Genomic DNA, 19,473 nt, shown 5'->3' with positions numbered 1-19,473 from the left:
GCTGTGTCACTCAAACCATGAGAAAACGAAGAAAGTAATTTTTAGAAGCACTAAATACTTAAGGAAACAACACTTCATTAATATAATCACTAAAAAGCAAGTGATTAGATTATCCCAGAAGACAAATTCCATGCCCAAAGTTGCACCTTGTATACACATGGATTTATATGCATATATATGGAGAGATGTGTGTGCATGCACCCCTGCCAGGGAAGGGTTCCCTAGGAGTGCTGGTGAGGGTCTGGAAAGGCTCCTTGCCTCCCCTCCTCCCACTGTGCTGCAAGGTATAATGCAAGGCAGCTACCTGGAGAGAAGAAGGAGCCTTCATAGCATATTTATAAATGTTAAATGGCAGGGAAAGCTGCTGAGAGATTCCTCAAGCTCAGATCCTCATTTTCTCCTGCGTGGCCATCCCTGGGACACGCTGGAAAACAAGGCAGCCATTTTCTCATAAGCTGTTTCCACTCAGCAAACCAGATTGAAGGGCTTGATAAGCTGCTGCTCTCTTCCTGCCAGAGATCGAGGGCAAAAACAACCCATCACCCACACACAGGTACAGGCACAGCCATCTCTGCACCCCAAAACAACCCATCACCCACACACAGGTACAGGCACAGCCATCTCTGCACCCCAAAACAACCCATCACCCACACACAGGTACAGGCACAGCCATCTCTGCACCCAAAAACAACCCATCACCTACACACAGGTACAGGCACAGCCATCTCTGTGCTCCTGCTGTGAGCCAGAGCAGGCACAGAGAGGGCAGGGAGGGAAGGATGGATGGATGGATGGATGGATGGATGGATGGATGGATGGATGGATGGATGGATGGATGGATGGATGGATGGATGGAAACACATCCATATTCCTGGCCAGTGCTACCCTACCTCTGTGCAAAACCTTACAGATGTGCGATATGGTGCGGCTTGCTCACGGTTTTGTGTTTCCAAAAATATACTGCCAGTGTGAGAAAATACTTGGATTTTATAGAACCTGTGTCTACGAGACACTGCCCTGTGCGGAAAAAGCCTCCTAACGTTGTGGTCCTTATGAAAGAGTGATTTTAATTGCATTCAGCACAAGTATACGTGCACCTGTATGCACACACATATGTGACACAATTTTAATAAACAATCTGGCTGTAAGTAACTTTTCTCACATGTAACCTCATTCAAATAACTTTTCTGGGAACCAGACTGTCACAAACAGTGAGGACCCCAACTCTGCACAGTGTACAGATTGGGATATTCAGTATAATAGCTTGAGAATAGAAAGGTCTGTCTCTAGATGTAAAGCAACAATTCATGACGCCTATACTTAGGTTTACTTCTTGTCTTCTACTATAACCCAGTTTCTTGTCATTTTTGTAAATCTCCCTGTTTTATAGCACTACACCTAGGAATTTTCCTTTCTCTACAGAAAACAGGAGAACAGCCAAGGAGATGACACACAAATGATAATGGTGTTAAGACTGTAGAAAACCTAAATGTGAGAAAAGCAGACCTGAGCTGCCAAAACCTAAGACACTGCCCCTGCTTTGCTTTTCACAGACAGAAGCAGAGTCTGGCTCTGACCTCTCCCTTCCTATTGCCTGCAGCTCCCCCCAAACAGCAAACAGCAGCAGCTGAACTCAGCAACACTAACATGACATTTTGTGCCCCAGTACCTGCTCCAGCTCTTGAGCACAAGCATTAAGTTTGTCCCTGAAAATTTTGCATTTGCAATTTCACACATGCTCATTAAGGATGTTAAATAAAAATGGTTCCCAAACACCATTCCTAATGCTGCAAACTTCTGTAACTGTTTCCCAGAGTTACTACATGGCTTTGCAACAAGCCTAATGTAAAGGATGGCTGCACACCAGAGATGATTCTGGCCAGCTTTTTAAGACAAAAAATCAGAATAAACACAAGTAGAGCACCAGTACTTAAAACATGTGATACCCTCATCAGTCATCAAAACTACTGAAACAAAGCCCTGTTCTACATGATTAGCTGGTGAAGAACGTTTTTTTCTGTGGCCATTGATTTTTACTGGGTAAAGTAATAAGTCTTGTTTTTCTGCCAAGTATTGATGCACTAAGTCATTTTTTAAATATCTTTTATTTTGAAATGCAAGATAGCTTCAAGTTTTAGAGTAGAAAGTCTCCTCACTCCACTAAAATTCAAAGTATGTAAAACCACAGCTCTATCAATCATGTCATCTGCGCTAAAAATGCCTTTCTTTTCTTTTTTTTTTTTTTTTTTTGCCACAAGACTATGATATCATGTGCAGGTGGTAACATCTAAAAATGTACATATAGAAGACATATGTAAAATCAGACTACTCATTTTCTTGATCCAAACAGTAAGTAGAAATGAACCCATACTGATCTAGCTCATACACCTCTCGGCACTAGAGGCTTCTCGCTAGACCTGCAACCCTCATGCTGAAACATCATTTCCAGAAATGAAGCTCCCCACACCTGTTTCATACCATCAAACCAGATAAAATGGCTTGATCTCATCCAGGAAGGAAGGAGTTCAGCACTGGGTTGAGGAGTCAGACAAGCACCATATGGCTAGAAGGGATGGGAAGACAAAAGTGAGGGCTGAACCACCCCTCTCAGTGGCAGCAAGAGTTACACTGGCTCAGCTGTGTTGTCTAATCAAGTATTCTAAATCAATTAAGAGTGAAGCCAATTTGTACACATGAATCTTTGTATTTATAAATGAACCTAAATATTCCACAGTAATATTCCATACGGTTTATTTCCTGTAGTACATGGATAGAAACCAAGGACTGACTGAGCTCATTAGCCATGAAAACATGCTGTTTTATCAGGCAAGCTTTTGTCCAGCAATAAAAAATGAGCAGTGAATGGATGAACCCTTCCTGCCCTATAAAACAATGGTTCCCCATGCAGGAATGCCAGTTAATGCTGGTTAACAGCAAACATGCTCTCTCAGTTGCTTGGAATTGTCACTGGGTTTGTAAAAAATCCTCATGCATCTTCTCAGAATAATACATTTCTCACAGGTTTTAAAGGAAACAGAAAGACACTTTCTGTGTGTGGAAATCATAATTTAATGGCCTAGGACAGTGAGCCATAGCCCATCCTAGGCACACCTGATCTGCCCATGGCTTGCTTTACAGAAGGGGCACAGCAAGGTAAAGCATTTCAGCAGTGACTCAGCACTGTGTATTCATAGCCAGCCTAAGCTTATTTAAGCTGTGGCTGCCCTGTGTTGGGGACAGACTGTCGAGCTGGCTGGAAGCTCCTTGTGGATTCTTCTGCTAAGAGCTGGATTCCCATGGTCCACAGGAGGAAGTGGAAGCCAAGCAGCTGGTGGAGTTGTGAAGAATTAGGTGTGTTTATACCCTCCATGCAAAGTGAGAGGAGCAGAAAGCACTGCTTAGAAGAATCTTGTATATTCTGCATGCACATACATACCCATGTGCAGAAATGAAGTACATGCTTTTGGTCATACTGGAAAGCACAGGGAGGTAAGAAATAAAGAGAGTCACTGTAATCTGATTAGCTGTGTAATTAAGACTAAACTGGGAGATCAATGAGGGAAACTGTAAGGAGGGTTTTTTTCAGGACAGTATGCTAGAGAAAAAATGAGAAATCTGGTGGAAATCTAATGGGATAAAGGAACAGATGGTAGGTGGACACCCAAGGGACATGAAATATGCTTAAAGATGATAATGGCTAACAATATGATTAAGAGTACATGCAATCTCACAAAGCATTGCATGGAACTGAAATGTAAGTACTAAGGCCATAAACCCCTTAAATATTATAGATTAGATTTACATACTTTTATAGACACCTACAAGACAAACAGGAAGAAGACTCCCAAAAAGGTTCTTTATAACACAAGTATCTGGGCTGTTTAAGGGAATGGCTCATGTTGTCTTGAGAAGCTGGCAAATAACTGTCTACAATTACAGGTACAGGACCACAGGACACATATAACAATAAATAATTGACTCACTACAGAAATGAACAAGTACAAACCATCATCTGAGGCCCACCTCGCACTACCTCACACTCTACTGGCCTGTGAGGACTCTGGGGAATCAGGCAGATCAAACCCTACCCACTTTTTCAATCACAAACCAGTAACTTCCAGTAAAATCTTCCTCATTACACACTGTTCTCTCAGCTGGTGCATATGCAGGAGCAGGAATTGTGGTCTAGGAGCTGGACACACAAGCAGGTCAAGGCAAGATGGCCCCTGATGCTCAGGCACTGCTTTCAATTTTTTTCTTATGCTCCATCAAATTTGCTATAGCAGTCTCATTAAACTATGGTGGTAGTGTGCCTTCTAAATATTTGCCAATTATTAAATAATACCTATAAACAATACAGCCCAGCTGTAGAATTATTTCTCCACAAAGTAAATGAACATTATATATAAAGTGCCAGATATATACAGATAGATAGATACATAAGTACACAAAACAGTGCTAAACGGAGTAAATGCAAACAAATAATAAAAAGAGATAAAAACAATGCAGCAATGCTGCATTTATTATAACCCAGTTATTTATGTAGATTTATTTTAAAATATATCTGATGGCACTCATAGCACTGATGAAGACAATAGTAATGCACTAAATATCACTGAACACTTAAACTAAAATTCCTCCTTGATCATCCCTATATAACCACTTTGATTTTATTTTGCCACCCTAGGACAAGAACAACCTCATAACCAGAAGGTCAGAGAATTCTTACTCCGTTATGAGAGCAAACGAAATTATTTCCAAAAGCAGGAGCCCTCTCCCAGGCCCAGTCCTGCTTTTGGCTCTCCCATCTCCAACTGGCACTAATTTAAATGAGGGGCCTGGTAGGTTTAGCACTTCAGCTGATATCAATTACTGCTGTATCACACAAAGCACTCCCTGAAGTAATCAAGAACTAAGCTGCTTATGGCAGTAGTGTAAAAACTGCACTCGAAATTAAACAGAAGCCAGTACACAGCAGAGACATAACCATCCCCTCTGTAAGAAAAAGAGATTTAAACGGGCAGCTGCATTCTGCATCAGCAGAATTACAGCCATTTCTGTGAATGGTTTTAAGGTGCACAGAGAGGTCACTGGGTTCCACAGATTGGGTTACTGCAAAGCCAACAGATAATGACTACATAAAAGAAATAACTGGGCACTGGACTGCCTTAAAACAACTGAAGAGAAACAGAATAAGCCAGAATGATGCTGACTCTGATGCAGCTTCAGAGCAAGCATCATCCTCTAATTTACTCACTACTAACTTATGAAAACTTCCTGTGTTTTTACAATCGTAAAACAAAAAACCAAAAAAACCAAGTCACAAATCACAGATTTAATTTTTTTTTATCCTAGCACTGGAAAATGGTGGGAGGTAATGGAAGTGAGCCCAATTAAATGTGATGTAAAGAACCAACAAGACACAAACTCTTCAGAAGCCTAAGTTGTAACAGCTGTCTTGCACTGTTGTGCTTCTGTCTGTTCTTGGGATCCCACCTCAATGGTTTCTGCTCAAGGACAATTGTGTTTAAGGATGCTTCAAGCAGTACTTGTCATATAGGGCAGGCTCACTCAGCTGAGCTCAAGCCCCTGCAGGACCCCTCTCTGCACAAGGGCAGATACAGATAGGCTTCCTGGCACCTTTCCATCCTACAATTTCCTACTGCTATTACACTGATGATTCAAATCTAATTTTAGCAAGCAAGCAAGCCTTCTGCTGTCAGTAGCCATTGTTCCAAGACAGAAGGAAAATACTTTAAGCACATTTTCGTGCTTTTCAACATCTGCATTCTTGTATTGCTTTTGTTCCTGGAGAGGGGCACAGAAAAGGAAAATAAGGGGAGCACTTCTCAAGATAAGGAGCTAAGATATCAGTGTTGCCACTTATCATTTTCTAAACAAATTAAATTTTCCCAAACACTGCATGGGTGGCAGAAGGGTATAATTCATTTAAGCACTAATGCTTTGAAAATCTAACAAACTTGCTACTGTAACAAAGCAAGATTCAAACCATATTTCCCTAAGAACACACAAAAACAATGTTGTTTTTTTTCTTTTCTCAAAAATAGAAAAATATTTTCCACATACTTTGGTATAACTCAGTCCTACACGGCCACAATACTTTTCTTTTTAAATAACTAAATATATTAATCTCTTTACAGCTAAGCTTGTGTGTAAATGAAACTGCTTTACCAGTTCAGAAAGAATAAAAAGAAAAATCCTTGATTATATACTATCTCACAAGATGTGACAATTCACCATGTTTCTAAGTGTTGGCATAAGAGATCAGAAAAAGAAAAGTAATTTGAATATTCTTTTGCATATTTTTAAGATGGCCTCCAAAAGCTAAGTGAACACAGAATAACATGCTGAGTTATTAGCTGCACAGCAAAAGGAATCATCCCATAAAATGTGCATTATCAGTGAAAAGTTGCAAGGGATAAGACGTTCACTGAACATCCTTAGTTCTGAAGATTATTGTAGAAGAAGGGCATAAATTCAGTTCCAATAACCAAGGATAAGATAAGCATAGAAATTCTTTCAGGCAAGGAAGAAAAAGGCCAGTTTGTCCTGAGTTACAGCACATTCAAGTTAGATGTATGACATGTCCTGATGTTTATATTGTATGATTTTAATAAATCTACAATAGAAGATTAAATATATCTGCATTTATTTTATTTATAAAATAAATGATGTACTGTGGTGCTGAAATATGCAAGGGTTTTCATTACCTAGAATTCATATCATAAAAGGTTATTTATACATTGGAACAGGAAATATTTACTAGCAGTTAACACCCTAAAAGGTGCAGAAAAAGTTACCTGTGCAATACACTGCTATACTGTTGTCTCAATGGCAGCAGACAGAACACAGGGATCAAGTGTTGCAGTCCCCTTGGACAGACATTGTGTAACCTGCCCAAGGTATTTAATTTGATCTCTTTGTTCAAGTCAGTGACATTTGCATTCATTCACATTCAGCAAGTTATTAATCTAAAAAAGCTAAGGAGTCTTTAATTTCTTCTTGTCTCCAAACTCCATTTGTTCTTCTATAAAATTAATGCCATAAATAAAATGTTGCATTTAGACCTGCTGTGATACTGCCAGCCAATTTTGCTGCAGATAAAGGTCGAGGAAAAATGTATTAAAAAACAAAACAATATTTTTTTTCCCAGACTCCCTAGGTTAAAGAACAGTGCCAAGTATTTAAATAAACTCCCAACATAGGTCAATCCTTAATGGGCTTGTAAGTGAGCTGTGTGTTTTAAGAGCTAGCCTTTGGAGCTTGACTGAACTATTTCTTGCACAGCAACTGCCCTCCAGAAACCTGTGACCATCATCTGAACTAAATAACCAGTCTGGATGAGAGCCCAAACCCTAACTGAAGGCCTTAATAAGTACAAATCCAACAAGAAACAAAAGTTACCTCCTACCTCTGTTGTGTTTCCTCAAAAACACAAGTTTTGAACTCAAACATTCAATTCTTGCATTAAACACGCTGAAAGAAATTTTATTTTAGAAATTCATCTGAGCTGGATGTAAAAATTTCAGCTAATTCCTTGTCTCAACTTCAATGAATAAAAATCTGTTTCCTGTTTGAATTCTTGTTCTTATTTCCAGTGCATCAGTTTATTTCCATAGCATCCAAACAAGAAGAGCCTTCTCATATCATAAACCTTCACATGGTAATTACCAGATGATGGCCAACTCATAATTTCAGTCTTCTTTTAACAAAAAGGATTGGATTTTATGTTTTCTACTATAAAAATTAGCTCCTGAAGAACCACCAAACTATTTCTGCAGTAAACCCAAATTCTCTGAGCTCCTGGTATGGGTACCACTCATCCATGTTGCACTCCCACACCAGCGAAATGTCCTCCATTCCACATGGACAGCAAACTCACTTTTTATTTGTTAGTCTTGCAATCTTACTTCAAAACATTGAATCACTGACTGGGACACCTTCAGGATACACAAATGACAACTGCTGAAGGAGCTTCAGATATTATGGGCTTGTACAGATTAACACAAGAAGACATCACCTTGCTATTTCTCATCACTATCTTTACAACTGAGTAATGTGAAATTATGAATGGATTAAGAGCACAATAATAAGAAAACTAACACCTAAAACCTCCTGGAGACCAAAGCAGGCAAACAGGAACAAAATGTTGATATTTAGCTCAGAAACAGCTCAACATAGCTTTTTCCAGTGACTACAACTGGAGCCAGTAACTGCTGTATTTGCTTACGGATTAAGTTGGTACTTTAGGGACATCATGCAGGACAGACTTCTGCAAAAGTAGGCAAGCACTTCCCATGTGTTATTATCATACAGAATTACCAGAGACACAGTCCTGTGCATCTGGCTTCAAAGCACAGGAGATCCTGCAACCACTGCTTTCCTCATGCAAGAGTGCACACAAACCAACAGGCGACTCTGGATGGATGCTCAACATTGACTTGATAGATATGGAGTTGCAGACACAAGTTCTTGGGATTTAATGCAATGAAAAGCAAAAATAGAAATACAAATAGAAAGCAAGGTATGGCTTGGGAAAATGCAAGACTTAACATGTTTGGTACGAAAAAAATTCAGATCAGTAATAAGGAAGGTAGAGAAGGAAGGGAGAGAGTGCACTGAGATATACATGATGTAGGAGGTAATAAGGGCAGTCAATCTAGAGAGTAAAAATTTAAAAAGAAAAGCACCAGAAATCATGATAATAGAAGAAAATATATATTCTCTAGAGATTTAGGAGAACCTAGACTCTTGAATCTCCTGATTAAATGAAGGTGGGTCTCTGGAAAGCAAAAAGGTGAAGAACTAACATTTGAGTAAAGAAAGATAATTTTTTTGCAGGTGAAAAATGGTAAAGTAGGCAAAGAGACAGTGGGATAATTGTTTACAAATATCTAAAGGAAGAATGTGCATAGAAAAAGGATGACATTTTCTAACAGCTGTGGAAACTCAAAAAGGAGTACATGGAAAATGAGGGCTTTTTTGGTGGTTTATTTTTGTTGGGGTTTTTATATAAAAATATTGAGGAACTAGAAGGAAAGGCTTTTTGGAGGGAAATGACTGCTGGCCTGTAAAAAACTGCCAGAGGGAATACTGCAAAGATACTGCTGGACTAAGTAACAGAAAATGAACTGATGGGAACAGTCCTGTACCAGAAAGACAAATGCTTTGGATAATGCAAAAAAACACTTCCCAGTCTGCTTATCTGTACGCTGTGTATACAACTAAGATATATTACCTGAAAATTTGTGCTCTCTTTTTAATACAACAGTAATGTACTTTATTACTGATTTTAACAGGCTTTAATAGGAGGAAGCATACATTCAATTATTTTATTACATGCTTTGAATATAAATGGTGAGCATCTGCACTCTAGTTTACTCCTCCTGTCCTCACCCTCTCATAAAAACAGCACTGGCACATTTTAGAATTCAGAGCAGCCCTCCCCAGCCCAGCCGCTTTCTTGGCTGGTTTGCTGGGATCTATATATCCAATCTAATTATTTTGATTCCCATTTCCAACCCTATCAGTGGTGCAGTGGTGCAAGAAATCAAAATGCCAGTCTCCTGAATGTGTTAGAACCTAAGAGCTAACAGCTACTCATTTGCAGAGGCATCACTGCATGGCCCAAAGCCTCTGCCACCAGGCAATTTACGTTCAGGGTTCTGGATGTGACTCGAGAGGGGTTTCCCAGCACACCAATACAGAGCATTTCACAGAACATTTCAGATATGCTACAGGTTGTTGCATCATCTTAATTGTCACAGCATAACTGACAAAAAACCCCCAGCAACGCTTTGTTCAAATTTTGTCTCTTTTTAATGACTCAAGTCCTTCTTCTTTGTTATTTTTCCCTTTGTTTTCTTAAAAGGCAAAAAATAGAATCATACAAGTTAATCTTCCCTTAAGTGATCAGAAGAGAGAGTCAGCAATAATCCTGCCAAAACACCTACTACCCTCTCCAATCAGGGAGATCATATGTTGCTCAGTAGCTGAATTTCCCTGTGGATCTTTGCTGAGAAGCTGTCCCCTTCTTGAATTACAGTCTTACTTAGATTACTAATGCTCAGCACCACCAAAAATATTCCCATTCATTTCTGCAGCTTTTACAAATATGATAACATGACTTGTGTTTAAATATAAGCGTCACCGTTTTACTTTTTATTATGAATATCATATGTTTGGCAAGCTGTCTGACCTTCCTCACGATGATGAATGCTGCAGCAAACAATTTGCTGTATCTTTAAAGAAATGGCCAATTCAATTACATTATGCCAGAAGCTTTCAAATCCCTCTCTGCCAAATGTCTTTGCTATATCCTGCCACAGACAGCCCATTTGTATTCCAGCACAGTAGGACACTTGTTTTGTTGAAGCACACAGCTCTAGTTAGGTACTATCAACAGAGCAGTATTTCAGCTCTCCAGCTCTGTGCTCCTTCCACCCCCTCCACCCTCGGTTATCAGGATTTTCAATTTTACTGACCAAACGTGTATGCATTACTAATTATGTGCATGAAATGCAGCAGTTATCGACTGCTGCAACAAAATACATTAGTGGCCAATTACAGGAGTTCTTGGCAGCAATGGTTATCATTCTAGTGGATTTAATCATTGCACTTAAAGTGAAGCTTGAGATTCCCTTTGAGATTACACCACTAATTGCTTCTGTTTTGCCAGTTACTGCATGAGCTGTTTGCAAAAAGGATCACTAAAGATGCTTTCTAAATATGGGAAAGCAGCAAACAGATGAAGCCTCCTGTAATGAGTGTCCCCCCCCCCCCAAGAAAAACCACAGTGTCAATTTATTCATGCCACAATTCTCCTCTCAGATTCATATCCCCCTGTCACCTCCTCTTTCTCTCTCATTTCTTGCTGTTTGGGCAGACAGCAGCAATACAGCTGCATTTCTATTCATGTGAATCATGCCACACACTATCATTTATTTATATAGATACTGAGAATATTACACTCCAAAAATAAAAAAAAACCTTCCCCCTCTCTTCGGTGTTTGCACAGAGGATGCTACTAATTATTATTATGATTATGACAGAATGTTTAAATGGTCTTAGACCTGAAAAAAAAAAAGGAAAAAAAAAACAATTTAGGCCAAGTACATGAATTATTACACATACAATACCATCCTAATAGGCTTCCACCCTCCAGGAATCCCTAAAAACAAACACTTTCCCTCCCAAGGAATTTGTAATATAACATATTGTTCTTTAAAAGCCCACATCTACCTCCAGGTTGTCAGTAGTGATGAATTATCTGGTTTACAGCCTCATAAAGCAAAAGTGTCTACATATTTTAATGCTGAGGCCCACCTCAGGACTTTGGTACCTTTCATATGTAGTGATATACAACTTTCCAAACATGAAAGAAAGGCTTCAGGTGAAACAAAGAGATATAATTGTCATCAACATTTTAGGTCTGATCAAAATAAGTAGTCTTTCAAAGACAAAAAGAATGGGGAAGGATTAAAACTACAGTTTTGCTAGCTGAGAACAAGCTATTTTAATCAATAAAATTGTTTAAATAATTTTTTTTGGCACCTTTTCATTAAAAATTTCAGCTACTCAAGCTTTCCATTATTCAAACACCACTCTGTGAACAACAAAGAAACACTCAAAAATATAAAAAAAACCCCAACAATCCTCAACAAAAATTTTCTCATGAGATTAGAAAACCTCCTATGTTTGTCTCAACAGACACCAACATTTTTAGGATTTCAATAGATGCTAGGTTGATAAAACTTTAATTAGAAACTTAATTGATCTCTGTGAGAGAGATACTGTAGAGAAAGTTTTAAATCCCCAGAGACTTCTACACTATAAACAGCAGAGCATATGACATCTTTAAAAGCTGTCAGAAACCATACACTGTGATTTACAAAAAAAAAAAAAATAGCCATCTCTGTGAAATTAACTGCTAAAAGAAGTTGAAGAAGCTTCATCCTACGGTATCAACAGGCTACAGCACCAGCACCAGGCAGCTTCACTCCAGGCTCTGAACAGGGCACAGATAATACCCACACAGATAACACCCTGGGAAAGAACAGAGGGCAGCAGAGCAAGGGTTACATCCCTGCTGCACTTATCTTGCTTCATGCCCAGATGTAGATTTGCTCAGAACCAGTTGATCTTTCCAGAGCAGCAGGCACGAGAACTGCTGCACACAGGATGCTCTCAAACCAAGGCCAGTTCATTTTCATGCTTAACAGAGAAAATCTTGCCCCAAGGCACTCAATTTCAAGTCTGAATGAGAAAATCTGTAGGTGATGCAGTAACTACAGTAACTGGCAAATAATAAACTGGGTAAAACAGCCAGAGATCAATCCTATATTCATGAAGGAACACACTACACAATGCAATTGGATTATCTCCATTTCTTAGTTCACTAGTTCTTGATTTCTACCTTATTAGACCACAATTAAGGACCATTTTCAAGTACAAAGTAACACAGTACTGACACAGTATCTTTGTCACTGTACCCACAGGTCCTCCAGTCCAGCAGAATGACTGCTTTCCTTTTGTATGGGCAAGCTCCTGTCTCAAATACATGGGCACAAAATCTAAATTACAATTCCAAGAAGACTGCAACTGTATCTGGGATTTCTAGTGCTGCCTTTCAAATGAGGAAACAGGAAAAATCAGGAGAAGAAAACATTCTCAAAATGAACAGCTGAGCTTATGTAGCACCCAAAATACAAAAGGTTGGGAAATAGCTGCCTTTCATCACTGTCAAAAGCTATAGACTAAAATATGCAGAGTAGGACTGATAACACAGGAAATAAATGAAAACATTTGCTTCATGTTAGTATAGAAGTTAAAAGAAACAAGGTAAAAACCTCTCTCAAAGGTCCCTGCTGGATTTAAAACAGAGCTGTTGAGCCTACTGGGGTTTCAAAACATGCCACTATCATTTAAGAACACTCAACTTCTCTTCTTTAATAAACCTTACACCTGTTCACTAGTCCAGAGACTTAATTCCTAAAACTATACACAGCAAGTGCAAGGCAAGGAACCAGAACTTCAATGAGAACTGCTAAAACAGGAAAGCAACCAGTTACTTATAATACAGTCTCAGGCATTATTTGTAACTCACCTAACTTACAAATAAAAAAACAATAATACTAAATGCTACCATGACGTATTTCTTAATGAATTAAAAGTCTTATGTGTGCATAGCTCACAAAGCCTGGCAGAATTTTAGGTTACATTTATAATTCTCTTTAATACTGAAAGCAATGAGAGACATTTTTGTCTACTACTCTACTGCAGGGATAAACACAATAAATACTCTAGCAAAATGAAATACACTTTTTTATGCAGTGATGTGATGGATATCAATTTGTAAGTTCATTAATTAAGTAGAAGAATACGAATAAACCACAGAACAGATTTGGAATAAGCAGCACTGGTAACAAGTTTAGGCCAGATTACACTGAGAGACTTTCAGCTGGTAGGTATTGTTTTCAAAATTTAATGTAGATACCAGTAAGGATATTCAGCTTAGTAAAGCTCTCTAAAACCAAAGATAATTCTTTTAGCATGAGAAATGCCAGTAGAAAGAAAGGCTCCAGCTCTGGCAATTGTTTCAGAAAACTCAATTAACTTGCCCATTTTTAAAAATATGTTATGAGTAGAAAGGAGTTTCATGCTATGAAAAATGTATCTGCTTATTAATATTACAGACATGTCATATATGAATATGTATGATTAAATAAATGCATTAAATAATAAGTAACACATCACCGTACCTTCTCAACATGTAAAATAATTATTTGCAACCAGAATAATGCCTGGGTTGCCAGGAAAGAAAGCTATGTGGATAAATGGCAAAGACTCTTCCTGCCTTTCAGAAAACTGCGCAGGCTGGGTTTGGGACTGGGGGACTCCAGATACCAAGGAATATCTTCCACATGCCCCATCCAAGCTGATGAAGAAAAGCTGTCACTGTCCTGTTTTAGTGAAAGCAAACCCAATCAAGACAATAGTTTTTGTCTCAAAAAACACCCCTCATGAAATGAGCATTCCTCCTTTCCAAGACAACCTTCCACGAGCTCATCTTCTCAGCCTTCAGCCTCTGCTGACCTCATATTTAACCTGGCCTGACCTTCAGCTCTGCTGAGTCTCAGTTCCTTACTATGATTACAAACCAGCAAGATCAAGTTAAGCTTTAAGAAACTCAGACATAACTCTGAAGATAAATAACTGCAAAGGCAGAACATCAAAATACCAAGAAATCCTATTCATAAGCTACGTTTCATTCTGTGGAGACTTCAAGGGTAGCAATAAAAACAAAGCGTACCACAAAGCACTGAAGGCTCTACAGCATAGTCCCTCCCTTGCAGGTACCCAACCACTTCTGGTCTTTGTTAATTCAAAAGCCAAATTTTTGTCTAAAGCTACAACAGCAATTAGGCACAGAGATGCTGAAAAATATTTCACAGTCTTAACATTTTGTAAAACTTATTTCCACTAAGTATTCACTTACTCAGGTGCAAGAACAGTCAAGGTCCCCAGTTTGCCCCAGATTTTCCCTTCAGGCCAGTTTTATCCTTAGGTACCTGTGCACAATAAAATAAACAAATAAAAAAATTAATTTACATTACTCCTCGTAAGCTCATCTCTTGATTATATCAACTTTTATGGCCCCAATTTAATAATTCAGATCCCCAGTTTTTCTCACAGGATTATTTCCCATCAATATGGTTAACCTAAAGCAAACTCAAAGCTGTTTTCCCCATGTAAAAAAATTTATTTGACCAGTATATATATATTTAGATTTACCATGACCCTAAATGAAAGAGTATTTTGTAAGAAATCTCATGTAAATTCAACCTAATAGATGGTGGGATTGCATGGTTTAGGGGTATTTCATCACTTGTTTTTAGGAGAATAAACACAGAGCACACAGTTAAGCCTTTGTCAGCCATATATTTAAACCACCTTAAAGTTGTTAACATGTGACAAGCAAATCCTACGTATGCAATTACTGCTTTAAAAACTGAAAAAAGGTTCGTGTACAGGTGCACTGTCACTTAGTTAAGGAGCTCAAAAAATCAAGTTATTCTTTCTCCTGGCACTAGTATGAATTAAAAAAGCATTTTCAAAATGTGCCATTCAACCATATGGAATCAATTTTTGCAGACATATGGAGCACCAATTAAATAAGTGTGGCTTTGCTGACACAAAAGTCCACCTGCACGTATTCAAATTTTCCAGAATTAGACCATCTAATTTAGAGCAGCCCATTTAACAGTAAGAGAGTAGAAAAGCAATGTATTTGATATGACACAACCTCTGTAACCAGTCTCCTTAAATAGCAATTGCAGCCTTACTTTTGGCTATGGTAAGGATATAATCAGATAGATTGAATTAAGCTCCCTTAAAACACAGCTCCAATTACATCAGATCAAAGGAAAATAATTTTTGTCTTCTCCATCACGCAAGTAAATATATAATTGGGAAATTAATCAAGGTACAATTTTTCAAGTAAGATTTTACCAGAAGTCAACAGAAATTTAAAAACTCACTGTAACCATAGTTCCTAGATTTTCCTAGGTTTTTTGCACATATTTTCCCACAAGAAATGTACAGAAAGCACACCATTTAAAGAAACAGAAGTCACCAGCTATATACACACATCAACACCCCAAATAAAACCCTAATATAAGATAGGTATCATCCAATGATGTGGAAACTAACAAATTTTTAAGATAAGCTCTTCTAAAAAACTAAGAAGTTTTTTTCCAAGGATTTGCAGTTAATTGGGCACCCTTGTTCAAATCTAGTTTGTCTGATGTTGTATGAGGTGATAACAAACAGGTTTTTTTCCACAGGACCCCAGCCTTACCCAGGGAATAAGTAGCTAGAACAGAGTTGTGGAACTCAACCCAGTGGCTGCATTCCACATGGCCACAGCACAGCTCCACACACTCCCTGCTCCAGGTCACCCTGTGCTCTCCAGAGCAGCACTCTGAGGACAGAAATGCCTGTCCTGGGACAGAGCTCCCTTTGGTGCTGCCAGGTAACAACGCAGCCCTGCCAAGGGCACCATGTGATCCCAGAGACAAGAAAGCTGCAGAATCAGGAGCAAAGTTACAAATTTTGCTGTTCAACCAGGTTCCTAAAGGTCATTTTTTCAGAGTATTTAGCTTTCTATAATACCTTAACTAATTTCCTGGAGAAGCTGTATCCACCTAGCTTCCTAATTAAGGTGGCACACGTCTCCCCTCACTTGTGAGCTGCCCCATTCACTATCTATCTTAGGGTTTCTACAACAAATAAAAGCAGGTTTCCAGAGACCTGTCCTTCTTTGCTGCAGTCTTCATACACATCTGTTCCACTTGGAAAGACCATAAAATTCTGAGATCATAGAATTTAAAACTGTATCACAATGCAAATGTCCAGGGGAGCTCAGTTAACATATTTTAGACAATCTTAATTCTGTGCCTTCCCAGCAGCTCCTTACTCATGGCAGCTTTCAGAGCTTGGCTTTTTTAAGACAGTAGCCATTGAAATGGAGGAGCTCCATCTTGCTCAATACAGATATTCAAGCTTCCTCAAAACTTCTCATCCTAGCTTCATTGTTGCCAATCCTGAGGACATGTGCTACTGCCCCCATCCACTCTTGTCTTTAGGCTCAGTTTCTATTTGGGATCCCAGTCCTGCCTCTCTGCCTCCTCTCAGTGACCATTTGAGCATTCTCAACCCCTTCATTATACAACATACTGCTCCCACCCAGTAACCAGAGTCCAATTAGCTTCCAGCTCTCCTGTACCAGCACTCCTTTCCATCTCTCACCTTTCTGCACCCTTCACAGATCTGTTCCTGTTTCCATACCACTTTTCACCTTCCAATGTTTTTCCCACTTCTTTACTCCCCCATTCACTTCCTGTGCCTCCCTCTTGCCCTGGCAGTTTCCAAATTTCTTCTCAACAACTAACTCCATGTGTTTTCCTGGCTCCTAGGCAGTCTCTGTGATTAGCATGCCACAGCCATGGCTGCTACGCTTCGTGCAGAATTCACTCCTAATGACGGGTGCTAAAGAGATCTGTACAAGGGCTAATGAGCAGGAACACTTCATTTCAGGATCCCTGAAGAACTGGGGCAGAAGAAAACCCCAACCAGCAGTGCAGAAATAGAATTTTAGGCATTTAAATACCTCACTACAGACACCTATATATTTAGATGTCAAGGCAGCTGTATGAAGGCTTTGTGGACTGTAGCTACTTCTGTCTTGCTGTTAGATTAACACCATCCACTCTTTTACATTCAAACACAAATTGCTTCTACAATGAACCACAATAAAGTCACTTGGAGTCTAAGTCTCGACCTAAACTCAATCTACATCCAAGTTAACAGCAAGTTACATATACTTTCTTAAAACATTTTTTTCAAAGAAAAAACAGCCCTTGATTCTGTCAAATATATTAAGTACTATGGGGGAGGGAAAAAGGGGTATTAATTAAAAACAGGGTTTTCTTGGCACTATTTACCAAGGATAAGTTATTATTATTATTCTACAGAAGAAAGTAGTCTGTAGCATACCTTCATCTATTTTTGCCAGAAAGTATGAGCTAAACAAAGACATCTTCCTATTCCGTCTCAAACTTCCCTGCCTTTGTTGTGTGGGTGGGTTCGTAGGCTGAATTCAAGATGATTCTAGAATATTACAGAATACCAGGTTGGAAGTGACTTCTTGAATTGCCCGATCCAACCTTCCATGGCAGAAGCCCAGTCTAGGTAAGATGGCCCAGCACCCTGTCCAGACAAATCTTAGAACACCCAATGTTGAGGAATCCACAGCTTCCCTGGGGATATTATTCCAACAGCTGATTGTTCCCATTATGAAAATTTTTCCTCTTGTGTTCAATCAGCATCTCACCAAGAGTAACTTTTAATCATTACCCTTCACCTTTTCCATGGGACTGCACAATAGTTAGTTTTTTATATTTAAATAGCAAATTACCAAAAATATTTAGGTACACTACAACAACATAACCTTCCCGCAATCTTTTTTTGTCCAACATTAAAAATTAGGTATAGATATAATATCATTAATGAACATAGTATTTACAAATAAATCACTCATTCCTCTGTTCAACCACACTGAGTTAAGTACACTTTCATGTTAAAGTGGTGTCTAATTATCTTTATTTGATCCCAAATGCAACAGGGAAATAAAAATGCTCAAAATACTTGGATCTTGATAAGCACTCAACATTGAAACATATGTGTTAGGATAATGTAAGATGGCATTTTTTCTTATTTCTTCTGAAGAGGTCTCAAACAGTCACATGAATATATTTAATTCAGAGAATTGCTTGTTCTTCCACTTCTTATATTTCCTGCTGGTGTTGAGGGCAGAAAGAGATTTAGTTATCCTGACTCCCATCCCCAGTACTGCCTGACCCAGGAAATTCACCACTGTCACCTCCCATGGAGAAAGGAGGACAGTCAATATGAATCATGCTCTGGGAACTGGGCTTCAAAACCTAACTAGTGCCATGACTACAACTCACACAGAAACCAATTATCACTTGTGATCTGAGGCATTACTCCAAAGCTGGCACTCTGAGTATCCTATTAATCAGTATAGTCAAATGGGTTTGCTAGCTAGGATAACAGGAAATTATTAACACATCTATTAGTAGTAGATTGATTCTGAATTAAATAAAGAACAAAACACCCAACACATACACATCATGAAACCCCTCAAAATACAAAAAAAAAAAAAAAAATCACCAGTAAACTATGATCAAAAAGTCATAGAACAACTCCAAGTACTTGTCTCCTTTTATCTTAGGAAATCTTTTTACTCTGACTTTTTTTCCCTTCCTCACAAGATCCTGGCATCCCCTTATACCATGGTGTTTATATTCTAGTTTCCATCACCAGTGACACAAAAAATACACTAAGTTCACACCCACACAGAGGTCCTTGCCAGAAAGCTCAAGACAATAATTTACAAATGAAGGTCCAACATTTTCCCCCAAAACCCACAAATACCAAGACCAGAATGACCCCTTTCCCCACCTCATCAAAATCAGAAGTGCCTGTGCCTCCCCAAAGCCTGCAAGAAGAAGGGAAATAATGATTCTTACCATCTAAGGGTTTCCTGACATGGAAAATTTACCATTGCAATGGCGACAGAATCACACAATGAACTAGTTTAAATCTTCCATGAAAGGGTCTGGTGGGGAGGGTTTGGCAATAAAAAGGTTTTTTGCTTAACAATCTTCATCCAAAAGAATCCCAGCTCACCTCAGAACATCTCTTTATAGAGCAAGCAGATTTTAGCACCATCACTACAGCTGTCATAGTCTGGCTGGTGCTAGTTAGCTTGGTCACACAGGTAAGTCCTAGAACATTCCAGCAAGCAAATCATCTGGGATTGTACTTTAAACAGCCTACAGCCAATATAGTTAACATTTCTTTGATCCT

The 19,473-nt window shown here is 38.8% G+C and overlaps 1 protein-coding gene across 2 annotated transcripts in view; it reads right to left on the bottom strand.

The window, feature by feature from the left end:
- The window catches only part of TBL1X (transducin beta like 1 X-linked), a 191,910-nt gene that overhangs the window by 123,159 nt on the left and 49,278 nt on the right, over window positions 1-19,473 (bottom strand). For both annotated transcript variants that reach the window (XM_059493473.1, XM_059493472.1), the window contains exon 2: window positions 14,519-14,591. The gene's annotated coding sequence lies outside the window, so the exon portion shown is untranslated. The remainder of the gene's footprint in view (window positions 1-14,518; window positions 14,592-19,473) is intronic.

The sequence above is a fragment of the Ammospiza nelsoni genome, chromosome 2 (assembly GCF_027579445.1).
Source record: "Ammospiza nelsoni isolate bAmmNel1 chromosome 2, bAmmNel1.pri, whole genome shotgun sequence".
Taxonomy (NCBI): Eukaryota; Metazoa; Chordata; class Aves; order Passeriformes; family Passerellidae; genus Ammospiza; species Ammospiza nelsoni.
The sequence above is the reverse complement of the archived record's forward strand: the minus strand, read 5'-3'. Positions and strand labels throughout refer to the sequence as shown.